Source organism: Rattus norvegicus, chromosome 1, assembly GCF_021556685.1.
Source record: "Rattus norvegicus strain SHRSP/BbbUtx chromosome 1, alternate assembly SHRSP_T2T, whole genome shotgun sequence".
NCBI lineage: Eukaryota > Metazoa > Chordata > Mammalia > Rodentia > Muridae > Rattus > Rattus norvegicus.
In genome coordinates, this window is record NC_141534.1 from 144,893,493 (window position 1) to 144,913,716 (window position 20,224).

The window sequence follows — 20,224 nt, forward strand, 5'->3', positions numbered from 1 at the left end:
TCCCCACACACTCCCCACATAAAGGAGTGCATATATGTAATAGTTATATAGCTTGGTCTTCTTGTAGAACTCCTAACAGTGGGAGCAGGGGTCTCAGACTCTTTTACCTGGTTTTGGGACCCTTTTCCTCATACTGGCTTGCCTTTTCAGCCTTAATATGGGGGGCTGCTATTTGATATGCCATATTTTGTTGATATCTACTATTGACGGCTCCACCCTTAGGACCTAATCTCATCCTGAAGGTGTCCCTCCTAACCATCACCTTAGAGATGAGGAGCTCGACAGATGAATCTGTGGAGCACCGACATTCAGACCAGGGCATCCGGGTCCCCTGACACAGCACACTGGAATTCCTTTGACAATACTGAAAACACAAGGAGAAAAGTCTAATAAGGAGAATCTCCTGCTGCCACACCAAACCATATATAGAGATTCCTGAACAGGAAAGAATTATGAGAGAAAGAGCTGACATTCTACCGACCACTTGCTTAAGAGCCAGGACTTCACACCTCCTGGTCTTGACTTCTATTCACTGAGAGTGATGGGGAGCTTTAGGGGGAGGGGTCTCATCACCAGGACCTAATGATAGTACTGAGGAGACCGAACAACTTACCCCCTTAAAATCCAGAGCCCATGACAAGACAAGAGATGCTGATGCCCAATCTTCCTCTTCAAGGCCAAGAAATATTTTTCTACGTCACTGATATATTTGCTTTTGCCTCAATTAAATTGTTGTAAAAGGGGGTGGGGGTTAAAGCCATCTGAGCCATTTTTATTCAGCTAAATTACACTGGATGGCTCATTTAATGAACTTTAATGAAGCCAAAATGCTTTCTCTAATCAAATCTCAAGTGACGTGCCTGGAGTCTTGACCTTACATCAGGAGACTGGAGGCAGCTTTCTCTCAATTGCCCTCTGCTGGGCTAGGTCAGGGTTTCCAAGGGTGGGTCTCTGAGCATCTAAGTGTCTAGTATGCTCATCAGTATTATGGGGGATGGGGGTATCATAATATTTGACAAATCACTCTACTGCAGAAAATCCAAGAGGCATATTTATGACAGAACTTCCCAGGGCCTTAACCGAGAGAAGCACCTAGCTTACTGAGTCTCTCAAACTTATTGGACCACAGACCCTTCTCTATAGCACATCCACCAAAAACAAAAAAAAAGATGCCCTCATCACATACTTAGTGAACACAATTCTAGACTGAGATTCGAAAGCCCCAGCCAGCAGGCTGGCAGCCTATTTTTTGCAGTTTTATTGGAAAGCAGCCATTCCTGCTGTCTTTGTGTTGCCTATGGCCATATTCTAAGCAGGATAATAGACTTCCAAAGATACCCACGTTCAGAATCTGTCACACACACACACACACACACACACACACACACACACACACACACACACACACTGTTCATTTCCAAACAAAGGGGACTTTGTGGAGGTGGTGAAGGGTGTGAACCATGGACACCAGGAATTTATCCTATGTTACATGATGGTCCAAATGTAACCACAGCAGTCCTTTAACGCATACACAAGACTTGTATAGGCTCAAGCCACACAAAATTCCAGAAGTGAGAGCTGAAGCAGTCACTAAGTCCCAGTCCTAGGGAATGACTGCTAAAAGAGAAGTACTAGTTTATTTATGGGTACAGTGGAATACATTTCAGTGGATGGCCACACATCCACGCATGTATATCCAGCACTAACTGAACTGAGTGAGTTTGTAGAAGAAACAGTGGGCATCAAGTTGGGTGGGTATGGAAAGAGGGGTGTATCTGGGAGAATTTGGGGAATGTGGTCACTGTGATCAATATACAGTATTTGAGGTTAGGACAAAACGGCAACCAACAGATTGGGAAAAGATCTTTACCAATCCTACAACAGATAGAGGCCTTATATCCAAAATATACAAAGAACTCAAGAAGTTAGACCGCAGGGAGACAAATAACCCTATTAAAAAATGGGGTTCAGAGCTAAACAAACAATTCACAGCTGAGGAATGCCGAATGGCTGAGAAACACCTAAAGAAATGTTCAACTTCTTTAGTCATAAGGGAAATACAAATCAAAATAACCCTGAGATTTCACCTCACACCAGTGAGAATGGCTAAGATCAAAAACTCAGGTGACAGCAGATGCTGGCGAGGATGTGGAGAAAGAGGAACACTCCTCCATTGTTGGTGGGATTGCAGACTGGTACAACCATTCTGGAAATCAGTCTGGAGGTTCCTCAGAAAATTGGACATTGAACTACCTGAGGATCCAGCTATACCTCTCTTGGGCATATACCCAAAAGATGCCCCAACATATAAAAAAGACACGTGCTCCACTATGTTCATCGCAGCCTTATTTATAATAGCCAGAAGCTGGAAAGAACCCAGATGCCCTTCAACAGAGGAATGGATACAGAAAATGTGGTACATCTACACAATGGAATATTACTCAGCTATCAAAAATAACGACTTTATGAAATTCGTAGGCAAATGGTTGGAACTGGGAAATATCATTCTGAGTGAGCTAACCCAATCACAGAAAGACATACATGGTATGCACTCATTGATAAGTGGCTATTAGCCCAAATGCTTGAATTACCCTAGATGCCTAGAACAAATGAAACTCAAGACGGATGATCAAAATGTGAATGTTTCACGCCTTCTTTAAAAGGGGAACAAGAATACCCTTGGCAGGGAAGAGAGAGGCAAAGATTAAAACAGAGACTGAAGTAACACCCATTCAGAGCCTGCCCCACATGTGGCCCATACATATACAGCCACCCAATTAGACAAGATGGATGAAGCAAAGAAGTGCAGACCGACAGGAGCCGGATGTAGATCGCTCCTGAGAGACACAGCCAGAATACAGCAAATACAGAGGCGAATGCCAGCAGCAAACCACTGAACTGAGAATAGGTCCCCCGTTGAAGGAATCAGAGAAAGAACTGGAAGAGCTTGAAGGGGCTTGAGACCCCATATGTACAACAATGCCAAGCAACCAGAGCTTCCAGGGACTAAGCCACTACCTAAAGACTATACATGGACTGACCCTGGACTCTGACCTCATAGGTAGCAGTGAATATCCTAGTAAGAGCACCAGTGGAAGGGGAAGCCCTGGGTCCTGCTAAGACTGAACCCCCAGTGAACTAGACTGGTGGGGGGAGGGCGGCAATGGGGGGAGGGTTGGGAGGAGAATACCCATAAGGAAGGGGGGAGGGGGATGTTTGCCCGGAAACCGGGAAAGGGAATAACACTCGAAATGTATATAAGAAATACTCAAGTTAATAAAAAAATATATATATACAGTATTTGAAACTCTCAAAGAATTAATGAAAATCCACATTTAAGTGGAAGCAAAAAGTAGAGAGTAGGTCAGAGAAAAATGTAGCCCAGGAAGCAAGACACAGAAGGATGAGATGTTGGCTTTGAAGATGAAGGAGGGGCTGTGAATGTGTATGGCCATTAGAAACTGCAAGCATCAAGAAAGTGTCTCCCAAGATTCCAGGAAGTAGCATGGCCCTGCTAATACATTAATTCTAGACTATGGAGGCTCACTACAGACTTTACATCACAGAAGTATAAGATACTGTGTCTACCCTGCCTCATATCACCAACTGTTTTGATTTGTTATAGCAACAACAGATACCTGATACAGGTTACACTAACACTAGCATAGTGGAGTCGAATAGATGCAAGAAAAGTCTGCAATGGGCTGGCTTTTTTTTCCTTTCTATCTTTTCCTTTCATTCCCTTCCTACATGCTTTACTTTTATGTATGTGTGTGTGCTTGCACATGTGTGCGCATGCTTGTGAAGATAACCTCAAGTCTTCCTCATACGCTGTTTACCTTTTATTTGAGACATGGTTGGTCTGGCCTGTAACTGAACGAATAGGGTAGGCTGACTTTCCAGGCATTCCCAGGGATCCTCCTCCCAGCATTGGGAATATCATACATCACCTGGCTGGTATCATTTGGGTTCTAGTGTGGAAATCAGGTTCTTGTACTTACAAGGCAAGTGCTTTATCAACTGAGCTATCTCTCTAGCTCTTGGTTGGTTGGTTGGTTGGTTGGTTGGTTGGTTGGTTGGTTGGTTGGTTGGTTGGTTGGCTGACTGGTTGGTTGGTTGGTTGGTTGGCTGACTGGTTGGTTGGTTGGTTGGTTGGTTGGTTGGTTGGTGGGCAAGTATCTTGCTATATACACCAGGTTGACCTTGAACTCTCAATCTTCCTTCATTAGGCTCCCAAGTACTGAGATTAAAGGTATACATTATCACAATGATCTAGACTGATAATCTTCAACAGAAATTAAACACAGGACCCATATGCCAGCTGAAATTTTCTATTAACATTATTTTAAATGGTGGAAAGAAGTATCAATATATTGAAATATCATCAATTCAACCAGTAATCAGTATCAAAACCACCACTGAGATATATTTTTCATTCTTATGTTGTTATTGTTTTTGTAGTAAGTCTTTGAAATGTGAATTTGACATTCAAAGCACATCTCAATTAGGACTGGCCACTCTTCAAGTACTTGGTAGCCACAGATGTCCAAGGCAGAACTCTCCACCATCTGTGAAATCCAGTTGTTGTCTGGAGTTCTTGGTGGAGAGAAGCTGTCAACATCTGGGAAACTGTAATTACTAGCTCACAAAGTCAACTCAAGACAACACTGTCCACAAATTCAGCTGTCAAGAGCATAGAAATGAAAGTACATCCATTGTCCAACGCCACCTCACTGAGCAGTTTCTAGCATCCATGAAGGCTGAAAGCTTGGTACCAGTACTTGCACATGCTGAGTAAGATCCTGGATGCATACATAGGAGACCAGCTGGGAACAAAATGGTTGACTCTTCCTGAATTTTTGGCCCATTTGGTTATGTATAAAGTCTGCCTTATAATCCAGGCATTTCTGAGAGGATCTCAACCTGCTGTTGCTTCTCATGACCCATTTCCCTTCAGCTTTTATCTCTACGTCATACATAGCCCTGAAAACTCACCGTGAACAGAATAGGATCCTGACAACATCCTGGTCCCTCTCCAGCACACCACTGCACCTTACGCTTCCTGCACACCTCATGCCCTCATCCTACAGGCCAGCATCAGTGGTCTTCCAACAAGATAGCTTGTGTTTGTCATTTTGACATCTTCTCAACCTCTTTTTTCTCCTGACTGAATTTTGGATGGGCATTTTCCACTGCCCACATCTCAGATTGTCAGCTTTGAATATCAGCTGTGTGTTTACTGCCACGCCTATCATACTGTTTTCATTGGAAGCAAAGAACCATTTCTCTTCATCTTATATCCTTGATAGTACCAGAAGCCAAGTTCAACAGATGCAAGGCAATATTCAGAAGTCTTCCAATATTCCTTTGAAGAGATGAATTTCCAAAGGCTCTGGAGGGAGCAAAGTTCTACCTTCTCAGCAGTCATGGTATAAGAACAAAGAGGACACAGCAGGGGGAAGGCCAAGGAACAAAGATGATCCAAGCTGCAGCAAGCGTAGCTTCTGTTTCTTCCCACTGGGAAATGGGAACCACATGCTGCCACACATCAGGCGCACTCAGAAGTACAGTACATAAGCACACTGCACACATTCAAATACTACATACACATAACCACACACCATAGGCACACAAATTTACACTCACCCTTAGTCTTGCATTCACATGGATTTGCACACTCACCCTCACCCATGGTCTGGCCCCACCAAAAATAGATGAATCAACTCTTCTGAGAAAGATAAAAGCGCTCTTCTTCTTGACCCTTTCCTGACTCTGGAAGCTACAGGAGGGTCTTTCCCAGCAAGAGACTAAAGGACAGCCCTGATCTGGCTAGGATCCCATTCCTCTCACAGCCTTCAGTTCTAAGTTGCCTCTCTTGACTACAGTCTGACCAGAATATCAAGGAGACAGCCCAGCAGCCAGGATCCAGGTACTGAGAGCCCTTCAGTATTCCTTTGGGGTAAGAATGCTTTTCTGTGTCAACATAGCCTCCCACTTTCAGGGTGGAAGGACATACTCTTAAGGCCAAGTACATGGACCTCCTTTCCCTGTGCCTGGACACAAGAGAGGAAAATGAAGATCCTAGTGGTTAGGGAAATTTCCCAAAATAATCCAGCAAGGGTAGCTGAGGTGAGGGCCAGGAAGTACCCCACCTCTTGATCCCCACATCAGGACAGTTAATCCTCCCCTCTCTGCTGGGTTCATTTCTGATGCAGTGAGTGATGGAAGAGAGAGGTAGATCATGCATGGTCTTTGGCATCACAGGAGTTTTGTATGCCGGTTCTTGCTCTGTAATCCCCATTCCCAAAATGCTAGCAAAATCTATGCAATCTCTTGGTTCCTCAGTTTGCTCCCCTGTAAATGGGGAAAGGGAGAGTTCCCCACATAAGTTTTGAAAGTGACTGGGGTATGAAAAATGGAGTGTAGGAAGCAGCTGTCACAAGGCCTACCCTATGTATTCTCCTTCCTGGCATACCCTACTCCTTAATTAGAAGAGCCAGCTCTAGTCACCAGGCCCAAGCCCAGTAAACAAATACCATACCTGGGCCGTGATCCTCACGCATCACTTAATGTAATAAAAACCATAGGTTCATAAAATAATATGGAAAGCACTTTAATGAGGCAGATTGTTTGCCTCCTTGTTTCTTCACCAGTCCCCTCCCTCAGCCTGAGGGGGAGCCTGATGCCCCTCACCTGACCTCCTTCGATTCTGCAAAGCAGTAAAAGTTCATTCCATACATCTTTGTTTCCTCACACTGTCTACATCACACCAGACCCTGAATGTACCAGAGGAGGCTATTCTGAGGGATTCTGTTCCTTCCCCGTGTCTTTTCAAATTAACCAAAAACTAATTGACCCGAAGCTCCTGGGCTCTCTGGAATCCCAGGGAGGCGCTGCAGGGCAGGTGGTGAGCAAGCTGGGCAATCAAGACCATGGCCCTAAAGGATCCACGTGATTGATGACCTACATCGTCTTTTTTTTTCACCCTCAAAAGCTGTTGTGACTAGAACAAAGCAAAGATAAGGTCTACAGAGACTCTAAAGGAAGACTCAAGAACCCCTAACACAGCTAACGGAAGGGAGGGGACGCAGTGGGGAGGAAGGGAGTCAAGGCCCCGCCCACCGCAGCCAAGGAGTTGCAGGGAACCAACCAGGCTGGAGCAGGCTGTCCTTAGGTGGAGAAACTATTCCTTTTAGGGAAGCCAGCCACCAGCTTTCTTTTTATCACTCACCTTTGAGTTTAAAGGACAATCTATGACTGTCTTAGAAACACTGAAATTGTGAGCGCAAAGCTGCTTGGAGCTTTTCCTAGGCTCTGATTTAATCATCACTGCATGCAAGTCCTCTAAGATGAGAGCCTTGGGAGAACAGGGGCTTAAGGAGTGTGGGTTTAGAGAAGTCCCTAGAAGGTTTCTTACACCTAGTAACAGAAGTACCCAGAGGCTAGTTTTTGTTGTTGTTGTTTTTTTTTTTTTTTTTTTTTTTTAAGGCTCTTGCCACCTCAGGGAGTTTCTGATTAGGTAGGCTGGGAGGAAATTTGCATTTCTAAGCGGTTCCTGGAATGTTGTTGATGTCCCTGTTTTAGAACCACACTTAGAGAACCATTGATCCGGTGATTTTCCCCCCAGGTTGGGTTGACTGGGACTCTAATCAAACCCATATCCTCAAAAGCTGTTGGGTCACGCTCTGAATTGCTAGAGAATATCCCTACTAGGACATCTGTCTGGATGTAAAGAGACACCTGCTAGGATCCAACCACTTTCTGCACAGACTCCTGGGCGCAAATGTCTTCATTAATAACTGGAAAGGTGACTTTGCATACCTCATCTGTGGAGGAGGACACCCTCCTAGTGGACGGTGCCACTAGGCAGTAGGCAGAAGGGATGGCATGGCATTGAAAACTAACAAAATGTAAAGATCTGCCTGTTCCTGCTTGCACATGCACAAGTACAGACAGACAAACACACAGGCAGACAGACAGATGGTGGAGACACACACAAGGTAGGGTGGGGAATTTTCACAGACCCCGCCCCCCAATTCAAGCTCTGGGTTTTCCATCTGGAGGAGACCTTTATGAAAGCCTATGGGGGGCTTTCCCCAAGGAAAGATGCCTTTGTGAACTCCACACATTGTGAACTTGGAGGATAAAAGCAGGGGTCGTAAACTAGGGAGCATGAGAAGGGACACCAGGAAGGTCCGGGGCGCATGAAGACAGACATTCGGGAAGAAGCGGAGATGGGGAGGAAGAATGGACATAACCAATCCCAGGTAAGCAGCTGTAAAGAGGGAACAGAACACCCCAGCTCCCTGGCTTCAGAGTCGATGATCTCGCTTCTTCCTAGCAGCAGTAGGAAGAGGCAGGGTGCCACCAGGATTCTTATTTCTGGTCTTTTCATGATGCTCACCTATCACCACCTCCAGGATAGCACTATACTGTTCTTATCCATAAGCACAGATACCTGCTTCTGCTCTATGGCAAGCATCAGGTTTTGGAGACGTCAGAAAAATGAATGAATGAATGAATGAATGAATGAATGAATGAATGAATAAATAAATAAATACCCAATACAGAAGGCCTGGGCCGCCACTTGTCAAATGCAGAGCCCAGGACTGAGATACTAAATGAGAACTGTGGTAACAGTCCAATTCACCTCCCCTAGTATCAGAAGGAAACACCAACATTGTAGCAAACATGGATATAAGGCTCTCTCTCAGTGGGCTCCACCTCCCTGCTCAGACAGTTTCTAGCTCTATGATTCTTGGACAGCTCCATTCACCTTGCTAAGCCTTGCTCCTTTCCCCTGAACTGGATGGAGTATCTCTACCATGTTAGTGGGCGAGCATCAAATAAAACAGTACATACAGGCACCCCACATAGTCCTGTCATCTGACAAGCACTCAGTAGCAAGGGGCCATTACCAGCAAGGATGCACAAAGGGGAAATTCAATGAGATAACACCTCCAAAACAACTGTGAGTGAATGGGAATCAGCCAGCAGAGAGGGCAGGAAGGAGGGGGAGGCGCACTCTAGTTTCCAGAACCTTGGAAGAAACAGGCACATGGAGGGAACCTTCGTGACAGGAGCAACCATTGCACTACACAAACTCACTCAGCAGATGCAGCTAAATGGTTTCCAATTAATTAACTGATTACATGATAGAACAGAAGGGGATTCGAAAGAGCGCTGTTGACCTTTAAGAATAATTAATATCATCAGGATAGCAAACTCATCCAAGGAAAATAATGAGGAACATTTTCATACTGCATTCGAAAGCCATGGATGGTGAGGCAGATGGGCTATATCTAACCAAAGCCCCAACTTCCTCCTAGGGTTTTCTGTCTCCTTTTATTATCCATCTCTCACTTCCGGAAATACACTGTGGCCTTGCTACCACCGCACATCTTGCTGCTTTGGCCAGCTCTGTGGTCCTTCCGTTAGCCTAGGCAGGAGAGTTGTCCAAGGATGTTAGGCATTGTATCATTGAATGGTGTATGGAACACTGTTCAGGTCACAGCAAACCTCTTCTTGGTTCTTGATGTGTAGAAACTTTTTCTTTCTCCTCTTGTTCCCTGGCCAAGGTTGGCTCCTGATCTATGCTTGTAGCAGGACCTCCTTCCTCCTCTGGACTCCCACCTCACACTATCATCTCCCACAACAGCACTGACGGATGACATAATTTATATCTAATAACAATCAGTCAGGGTGGTCTGTGCGTCAAGCATCCATCTATCTTAATCATCATTCTACCCTTTTGAATAGTGGTGTTGGGAACATGTTGAATGGATCATGGTGGGACAATCTAGTTCCTCCCAGAATGCCTTCTGAGTTCTTGATCGCCTCTTGTGACTCTGATGCACCTTCCTCTGATGCACTACCTCTAGATGACTTGTTTCCCTACCTAAGCTCCCGGGGCACTTTATCCATCCCTTTAAGTTAGCATTTGTCACACTGCCATCTCAAGAAAGAATCTAGATTCCTGATCAATAAATGTGACCCTAAAAGTCTAAATCCAGGGCTTTTCTCAACATACCTGGGACATGTATGCCTACCAATATACCTGGAACATAGAGTCTTTAGTAACTATCTATTGAATGAGCTCGAGCATACCTGAAAGTGATGTAAAAATAAAAACATAAAACAAGTAGCCCCAGACACAGTAATGCACGCCTGTAAGCCCTGCACTCAGGAGCTGGAGGCAGGCTATTCACAACCTCCAGGACGGTTTGGCCACACAGTGAGTTCCAGGCCAGTCTGGACTTTACTGAAAGACCCAGGCTCACAACAGAAAGAGAAAGAGAGATTAAGGCCTTGCTTGTTCTTCTCGACACAGCCCAAAAATACAGGAATAATGCATCCAGATAAGTACCAATGACAGAAAACCATGTGTCCTGGTTTGCCCAAACACTCACTTGTTCTGGAACCCAGCTGGGCTAGCTTCTCTTACAGTACACTAAATGATCTAGTTTGGACTTCAGATTATAAAATCACTCCATTTACTGAGTGGCTACTGTGTGTGACATACCTAAGTGCTGATTCAGATCTGTGAACAAGAAAGGGGAGTGACCTCTCTAAAACAGTGAGCACTAGTGTCAGCATGCTCTCTCCACTTTCTCCACCATTTAACACATTTTCACTGGGTGGCCATTCCAGGCTGCAAAATGCTGGTCACTGAGTGTACAGGGTGAAGGAGCTATAGGTCTCTACAGCAGTCTGTTCATTTGCTGTGTTTCTAGAATGACCCTCAAAAGAGGTCTTGTTCAAAACAGACAAGAATTTACATTTTCTCCATGGTCTCCACTCCTTGTTAGCCATATAGTGGCATAGCCCTGTTGCAGCACCCAAATACACAGGTAATCATTGCCCTAAAATTCTTGTATTTAAACCATTAGAATGAACCATCACAGCAAATACAAGAGATGGAGGAAAAATGATTCCCAGAACACAAAATCTATACCAAATCACAGCTCCACCCCTGACCTCATGCCTATGCCTCAGAGCCCCATTTATCTCCACTAGGGCTCTTGTATCTCACCTTATCCCCAGCTGCTACAGAGTTTGAGTCCTGATAGATGCCCTTCCTTCTTTCTAAAGCCTATGTGGTTTAGTGTCCACTAAAGTTCTCTCTCCCTGTACCATCTCCTGGGTGTCAGAAGCACTGGCTTCTTTCCGTAGCCTCCTTGACTGTAAGTAGCAGCTATGGCCTCTCTTCTGAGCTGCAGCTGTGAGAAGGGACCTGCTACCCTCCCCAGCAGTCCCGTCTCAGCTCTGTCTCACTCCTGGCATCAGCTGATAGCCTCTCTTTTTCTTCTTTAATTATACTTCTCTTCTCTCTCTGTTAGTGGCCTCATGACTCAGGGCTTTAATTTATTCACCAAACAATGTCATTACAGCACTGTTTTCTGTAATTTATACCAAGCACAGGCTTTTGGCCTCTGTTGCCCAATTCTGCAAAATGTTGGGGAAAGCAAGTCCATGCCCTAACACACATGGCAGATCCAGAGAGATTTGTAAGGGATAAACAAGATAATACCTCATCTCCTGTTGAATATTTGGAACATAGGACCCACCACCATGCACTTGGTCACATTACCAAGGAGCTCTTTCTTCACTCTGGGCTGAGGAGGAATAGGAACTGAATTTGGGAGGACATTTTGTTTTTGTTTTTGTCTTTTAGATGGGCTCTCACAGTATCCCAGATTGGCTTTAAATTAACAAGTAGCCAACAATAATATGGTACCTCTGGTGCTCCTACCTCATGCAATTTCATGCCTGAAACTACAGGCATGCGCCTTCATGCCAATTTTCTGTGATGTTAAACATGGAACCCAAGGCTAAGCAAGCTCTGTATCAACTGAGCTGCATCCTTTTTGGTGGTTTGGTTTGGTTTGGTTTGGTTTGGGTTGGGTTGGGTTGGGTTGGGTTTTTTCTTGGGGGGGGGGGGGAAACCTTCACAGAGGATCTCTAATCTGACCTTGAACTTAAAAGTCTCCTGCCTCTGCCCTTATGTGGCACCACACTCAGTTCTGGAGAGAAGCCACTTTGAACTGAGCGTAGAGACACAGGGAAGGAAAGAGAATAGAACATATGGATTCATGGGCCCAGGTAAATGCTGGTCATCATGGAGTGACAATAAACATACATGGATTACAATCCTGACACAAAGTTCTTGGCACAGAGGAAAAGGATGTCTGTATGCCAATCATGATCACTGCTGAAACAAATTCAATTATGCACTGAGGCATGGTCCGATCCTCACTGACCAAGGGAACAAATTGGGATAATTCTTCTTCCCGGTCTACGATGGCTGACCGCAACTTCATTTAAAACCTTGACCTTTGTACTGAAGTAAAAACAATTAATTAACTTGCTAATCATTTCCTCTGCTATGGGGACTTGCCCATACTTAGTAACAATAATCACTTGAGCAAACTGAAGGAAACTGGGATACAGAAATCATTTTCAGGGAAATCGAAATAATGAGCAACATTTATTGAGTGCTTGTTAGGCACTAACTACTATGTGCTTTAAAGATATTTCTCCATTGACTCTTCCTGACAACATTTTATGGTCCGTGTTATTATAATGAGTGGTTCTCATCTGACAGATAAAGAATCCATGGCTTAGAGATGAGGTAGCTAGTCCAAGGTCACAAAGCTGATACTTGAAATAGAATCTGACTCCACTATGCCCAAAATCCATACACCATGTACATACCAATATACCATGCAGGCGTGAGGTGGTGTGTGTGTGTGTGTGTGTGTGTGTGTGTGTGTGTGTGTGTGTGTGTGTCTGTGTGTGATGAATATGTCCACATGTTGGAAGATGTCCTTATCTTTAGATTGAGACTATTTTGTAGCATGTAGATAAAAGTCTTCCAAAAAGGAAGAAAATTTATCACTACAGATAGCATAACTCAACCAGCTCTGCTGAGCTGCTCCCATAGTTGGATGCCTCTGTCCATGCCTGTAGGAAAATCTATGCCAAGTTCAGTTTCTCCATGCCCTGCTGAAGAGAAGAAACACAGAGGCTCACCCTGGGGAGCTTACCCTGAAAGAGAGAAGATCATGATGGTTCACAACCTTTCAGAATCCAATGGTCCTTCTCTATTCCTAAGCTCAAGTCAATCCAGATCCGACATGACCTTCTTGCCCCACTCTGGCCTATCCCTAAGTAAATGGTGGGAAGAGCTCTTCCCCTGCTTCCTGTATGTCCGCATCCCACCAGGGAGGCTGGCAAACAGAGAGCAGGGTGCCTGACTATTACATGTGAACAGCTCTTGAGCATATCACGGTGGTAGCTGTATTGGTGGCAAAGAGCAATGAAAATCAGGCTGGAGCCTGGGAGCCTGTATCATGAGTCTGTGCCCTGGTACCCTGAGATAAGGGAGAATTTGGGCTTGAGCCCTGGCCATGGTGCTGAATTCCTGGGGTTGGGTATAAGAATAGTGATTTTTCGCCAAGAGAAGAGGGGAAAAAAATGTATAATATCCCTGTGTTTGAAGATGCTGGATTCCTAGTCATGCTTATGGAGACCAGCTGACTTTTTTGCCAGTTACAGCAGGAATAACATGAAATATGGAACAGGCATTAACAAATTTCAATACATTTTTACTCGGTGTGTAACCATGGGCAAGTTACAAAACCCTGCTGATATCCAGAGCCCCCTAGTACTCCTCTGTGAAACAGGAATAGTGACAATTGTGTAGTTATTGTTGGGAAAGTACCTAGCCTGGAACTTGACACAGTCTCTGCCCTTCCCTTTGGCTTCCCTTCCAGATTGCTTGTGGCTATGTGCACACACACTCTCCATTCATTCTCTCCCTCTTTCTATACACTACTACACATATTCTTTCATGAGCAAGCCTGAAATCCTTCCCAGAATCTCCAGAGTACAAGAATCCCTCAGCCTGGAACGGTCAGCACCATCTAGCAGATGGTAATATGTTGACGTCACTAGCCTAAGAAAGCTAATCTTATCTTCACAACTAAATTGAACACCCCAACTCCGCCTGAGCCAAATCTTACTTCAGTGTCCTCAGCTTTCTCTCCCACCCCAAGGTACGGGGTTGCTGCAGGGAGTCATTTCCAAGGCACCTGTCCCCTGCCTTGCACAAAACCTATTGATGAGCTATTCACGTAACTGCCTGATGAAAACTTTGAATTGCTCTTCTGTTTTCAAGTTACTTTCCAGCAATGGCTCAACTGTCACAATACCAGCAGCGAAAACTGCTCCATGCTTTCCACATCATGGAACAGAAACAGAAAGAAAGAGAAAGGTGGTAACCAATCCATGGTAAGCCTTGAAACAGCACCAAGATGCTCAACTCTAGAAACCAGGGGGCTGCCCTCCTAGGCATTGGTTATGGCTGAGGACATGACCCAATTCACCAGAAAATACAGAAGACTCAGAGTCAGAGACCCAGGTCCCTATCCATGCTGGACTAATTCTAGCTACTGCACTCACTCACCCAGATTCCTCCCTGATGGCACGAGGATGGTAGTAATGGCTATTTCATATTAGTTCTGCATATATAATGAGATGGTCCTTGGAACCCATGTTCATAAAGGACCACAGCCTGTTGATTAAGGCAGTGTGTTACTCAAGTAATCAACCACTGGTCACTATAGGAAGCATGCCAAGGAGTCCCTCAGAACAGCACATGAAATAGAACCATACAGCATGCCTGATGCTGCCTGCTCTGTGCCTCTTTGAGGCCCCCAAACAGATACACCTATTCTGCAGTTTTTCTACCATATCTAACAGGGGTCTGGATTGGTTGAGGTCCATCTATGAAAAGCATGAATCCTGAGCAAAGGAAATAAGACTTCCCTAAAATTCTGGTACAAGGTGTCATCCAGAGATACGGAAAAGAAATGAAGGTACTATATGCCAGGAATTCAAGGATATTACTTGTAGGTTGATGTCAAGTTGATACATGATTGGACAGTAGGGAGTGGAGTGGAGACAAAGTTTTTGTAAGGCAGGAGGAGGAGGAGCAAAGGGAATCAAGATGGAGATGACAGAGGAAGATGATTCCAATCCAGGTGGTCGAGGTCAATTTTATCTTGTCTAGGTGGGCGGTTTCTATCTTTATTAATTGGCAGTGAATCTATTCTGTGGATGTATTGTGGATTTAACATGTAAACCTGATTGTTGGGTTACAATTTGTTGAGTATTGATTTTACTGGGTGGGTGGCTCGAACCAGAGAGTTCCCTGCTGGTCAGGGCTGGTCAGGGTGACTAGCAATGGGAGTGGAGAGACCGCTGGGGCTAGAAGATGGCTAGGATAAAGTGGCGTGGTGCCACACTGGAACCAGCCACCGCTGAGATAAATTAATGTTAGTTCTATACAACCCTACAGTGCCAGAACTAACGCCAGGGAGCGACCACCCGAGTCTGAAAGTATCAGGGGCCCAGCATGGAGCGGTGACACTCGGGAACCAGTTGCACTTATTTTTATTATTACCACAACAATTACTTCTCCCAGGCAGGTTTCTACAAAAGCCTAGAAGGGACACAATGTTAGCAGAATCTTAAAGAGATTAGGTAACTTGACCAAGATCTTCCAGCTAGTCAGCACTCACCTGGAAACAAAACCCAGATCTGCTCAGCTCATGTCAGACTCATGTCATCAAACCATGATAAGAGAGTGGTAGCAGGACAAAAAGAAAATCATAACAGAGCCCCAGAGCTACAAAATTCTTAAAATGTGTCATCTATAATCTTCGAGCCCAGACGGGGGTAATGCATGTGGCAGGATCAGCTAACCTGGTTTTGCCAGGGTTGGTGTTGTTTGTGATGGCTGGGGTTGTAAAAATGTCTGCAGCAAAGGAGAGATGGAATAGTCATGGCTGGCATGGGCCAGGGAGAGAGAGAGACAGAGAGACAGACAGAGAGAGAGAGAGAGAGAGAGAGAGAGAGAGAGAGAGAGAGAGAGAGAGAGCTGCTGGGGATCAGGGATCAGGGATGCAGTTATTAATATCCTAAATGGAGTTCTGACTGCTTGAGCTTTATTTAAGAACACGCCTGACTGTATAATTACAAGGGCTTAATTTGTTTTCTTTTCCGCACAATAAATAAGGAGTACACAGTTGCTCTTAGCAAACACCAGCCTTCCTGGTATCAAAGGAGTTCTTTAGCTGTGGGGGGGGGGGATGTTTGGTACCTAGGGTGGGAGGAGGAAAGACATCCTACTACCACCCAGGGAGTTGAGCTGCCCACTCCAAGTACAGAGATAGACTTCTCAGAGACTGGATAAGATAAAACGATCTAAGTGCCCTTTTACACTGGGAAGTGGGAGCACTGAGATCAAGTCAGTTCCCCTGTGGAATGGGCACTGCTGGTGACCTGTCTGAAAGACACTGACACCATCTTCAGACAGGTTCAGTGGGCTCAAAATATGCTAGGCAACTTATCTTCCATTACTCTGAAGCTTTGCACAGATGACGTTGGCTTTCTGAACTTACTCAGTTGCTCTGGAGATGAAACCCAAAGCTGAGGCAAGCTGGGGCTGACTGAAAACCCCAAAGCAGAAACACAACCCAGGTACAGGCTATTTTTAGGAAGAAATAGCATAATACATTGAGAAATCTGGAAATCCTAGGGTAGCCAAGACAGAGAGCACCAGAAAAAGCGTGGGGCAGATGTCAGGGTGGTCCCCAAGACTTTCTTGCACATCTAGGGTGCCATCCCACCCAGGACTCTGCACGGGCCAGACATCACTTTGTAGACTGACACAGAGGGTTTGGATCATATCTTTAAAAACCTCAGAGTCACAGTTAGAAAGGTGATTAAAACCTTTAGGTTGCGCAGGTGGAGGTGGAGAAAAAGAGCTCTAGGGACAGTTTTTGGGATACTGTGACACTTAAAACAACAGAATGTGTGAGAGAGAGGCTGAGTCCCTGGTAAGGAATCACCAAGTGGAAGGAGGCACAGAGGCACCAGATGCATGAGGTTGGCAACAGATGTATCCATAAGAGAGCGTGTTCTGCTCTTCTGCAGTGCTGAGTCCTCTTTGAGCTCAGAAGTGAACAGTTCTACTGCTCCAGTGAGTGGGTGTCAGATCACAGGGCCCACCTGAGTCATGTAGTTCTTAGAAGCAAAGCATTATGGTTTGAATGTGAAATGTCCCCCCTACAGGCTCCTGTACTTGATCTTTTGGTCCCTAGATGGCTGGCAGTGCTATTTTGAGAGGTTGTGGAACTGTTGAGAGAGACAAGGCCTAGCTGAAGGTAGTGAGTTGCTGAGGGAGGAGCCTTGAGATTTAAGCTGGAACTAGTATTCCCTCTCCCTCTCCCTCACCTTCCCCCAGCCCCTCTCCGTCTCCCTCTCCTTCACCTCTCTCTCTCTCTCTCTCTCTCTCTCTCTCTCTCTCTCTCTCTCTCACACACACACACACACACACACACACACACACACACACACACACACACACGAGCGCGCGCACACATAAATATATCTGTCTCCCCCACCCCCCTCACACACACACAGAGCTTCCTAATATATCCAGACATTACAGGTCAAGCCACAGGCTGCTATTGTTACAGCTGAATCTACTTTCTTCTGCTGTGTTTTAATCCTCATGATAGACTGTCGAGCCTTAACCATAATCCAAGATGAATGTTCACACACACACACACACACACACACACACACACACACACACACACTTAGGCTGCTGCTGCTCTCAGGTATTTTGTCTTAGTGCAAAAAAAAAAAAAAAAAAAAAAAAAAAGTAACTGATGCCCAAAAATCCTAACCCTTCTGCAAGACTGTCTTTAGGGCCTGTGGTGGTTTGAATGAAAATGATCCCTATAGACTCATAAATTTTAATATTTGGTCACAAAGGAGTGTGTGTGTGGCTTTGCTTGAGCAAGTGTGTCAACAGAGGTAGGCTTTGAGGTATCAGAAAACCCATTTGTGGTGGTGGTCATTTGAATATGCTTAGCCCAGGGACACTATTAGGAGGTGTGGCCTTGTTGGAGGAAGTGTATCACTGTCGGGAGTGGCCTTTGAGACCCTCCTCCTAGCTGCCTGGAAGACAGTCTCTCCTGGCTGCAGTCAGATCAAGATGCAGAACTCTCAGCTCCTTCTCTAGTACCATGTCTGCCTGGATGCTGCCATGCTTCCTGCCATGATGATAATGCATTGAACCTCTGTAAGCTACCCTCAACAAAATGTTGTCCCTTATAAGAGTTGCTTTGGTCATGGAGGCTCTTTGCAGCATTAGAACCCTAACTAAGACACCATTCCAAGCCCAGAGTCTCTCTCTTCCTCTGTCTTAGTATCCAGATGTAGAGCTCTTAGCTACTTCTCCAGCACCATAACTGCTTTGTTTGCCTCTGTGCTTCCTGCCACAATGAAAATGAACTAAACTTCTTAAAGTGTAAGTCAGCCCAACTAAATGTTTTCCTTTGTTAAAAGGTGCCACTGTCATGGTGTCTCTTCACAGCAACAGAATGGCTGTGAGTTATGTTGTCGGCCCCAATTGGCATGTGGGCACATAAACTCATCATGTTTCTGGACATACAGCATCCAGTGCCCTCTACCGAGAACAGTTCTCATTACATTCACTAACTCTTCCCAGATGGCAAGTCCCAGACATTGATGGGTTTTAGGATACCTGTCAGCACTCCAAGAAGCTGTCCCTGCTATAAATTTCCCCTTCCCAAAAGCCACATCATCTGCCTTTGCTAAATGATCTGGGCTCTCAGTCCTCATCTCATTGTGTCTTAACTGTTCCTTCACTGTCCCCTCCCACCCCAGACTCCCTCCATGAAATCGATGACCTAAACACAAGTTACTGGCATCTTTGTCTGAGGCAGAGTAGAACCTCAATAAATGTCCTTAGAGGGAATTAATGCATTCATATTTTTTAATGCCCTATAGCTCCAAGGACTATTATGAGTGGACTTTGTTGGACTCAACAGCACAAAAGTATGAACAGCTAAATGTCATGCTCTAGGGACAGAAGAAGCTCCTTCTGTCCAGGCAACTCCCTGACCCAAAATTGCCCATTCCTCCAAAGTGAGCATGGGATACAGTTTGCCCCCCAAAACACCATCTTGAGTGCTTGTCAAAGTCCTTTCCCATCACAGTTCACTCCATCTTCACAATGACCCAGGGTGTGTGAAAAGTCAAAGCTATAGGACTAGACCCATTTAATAGATGGGGTGTGAAGAGGAAAAGAACTCCTGTTCACTCTTTGCAGAGTAGGTCAATACTCCTTCATTCCCCACGACAGCATGGGAACCATCAACCAGGACATGAAAGGCATTGGAAGGACCAGATGTCTATGCCTCAGGAATTGGATTCTGGATTCTAAGCTCCCAAAAGGTCTGCTGTAAAATTCCCAAGGACTCCTGGGCCCTATCACTATAGAATTTTAGACAAACAAGAAGTGACTCCCCAAACTAACCTCAACTTTCAGTAAAGTCCCCAGCACAAGTAAGGCAGACGCCCTCTACTAATACACAGAGAAAGGCATGTGTCCTTAAAGGGTCCCCTGAATCCCAGATCCTCTGAGGAATTCAGCTCCTTCTGACTGTATAGAATGACAAATCTGACGAGTGTTATCCTGAGCAGGGGGCAAATCACAGGAAGGGACACGCTAAAGAAAAAGGGTTGTAAAGAACATATATGAGCTGGACCTAGGCATGCACATACATATGTAGCAGGTATGCAGTTTGATTTGCATATGGGTCCTAAACAACTGGAGTGAGGGCTTTCCCAAAGGCTGTTGCCTGTCTGTGGGATATGTTCTTATAGATGGACCGCCTTGTCTGGCCTCAGTGGGAAAGGATGCACCTCGCCTAGCAGAGACCTGAAGTGCAAGGGTTCGGGGGGATACCCAGGGAGGCCCTACTCGATCAGAGGAGAAGGGAGAAAGATTTTGACGGTGGGTAACCAGATAGGGTAGTGAGCAGAATCAAAAGTGAATAAGTAAAAAAAAATTAAGAAAAAAGAAAGAAGGTTGTAAATTTGGAGGTAGAGTAAAAACAGAGAGTAAAGAGAAATATCTTGTATGAAAAAAGGAACTACAGCAGGCAGGATGGATGCTTAGCAACCAACCACACACTCTACTACATAGAGCTCTGGGTCACTATCTCCCATTCTTCTGTCTCAAGTCCCTTATATAGTGAGACAGTAGCACACTGATACACTATACACTGCCTTCATGACAATAACTTCACCAATTCCTCTTAAGAGCTGCCAAGGATGTATG

At 45.1% G+C, this 20,224-nt stretch overlaps 1 protein-coding gene across 10 annotated transcripts in view; it reads right to left on the reverse strand.

Moving 5' to 3' along the window:
- Ntrk3 (neurotrophic receptor tyrosine kinase 3) overlaps nt 1-20,224 on the reverse strand; it is a 381,715-nt gene that overhangs the window by 283,353 nt on the left and 78,138 nt on the right. Inside the window, exon 1 of one of the 10 annotated variants that reach the window (XM_087551668.1) lies at nt 4,002-4,240. The gene's annotated coding sequence lies outside the window, so the exon portion shown is untranslated. 10 annotated transcript variants of the gene reach the window in all.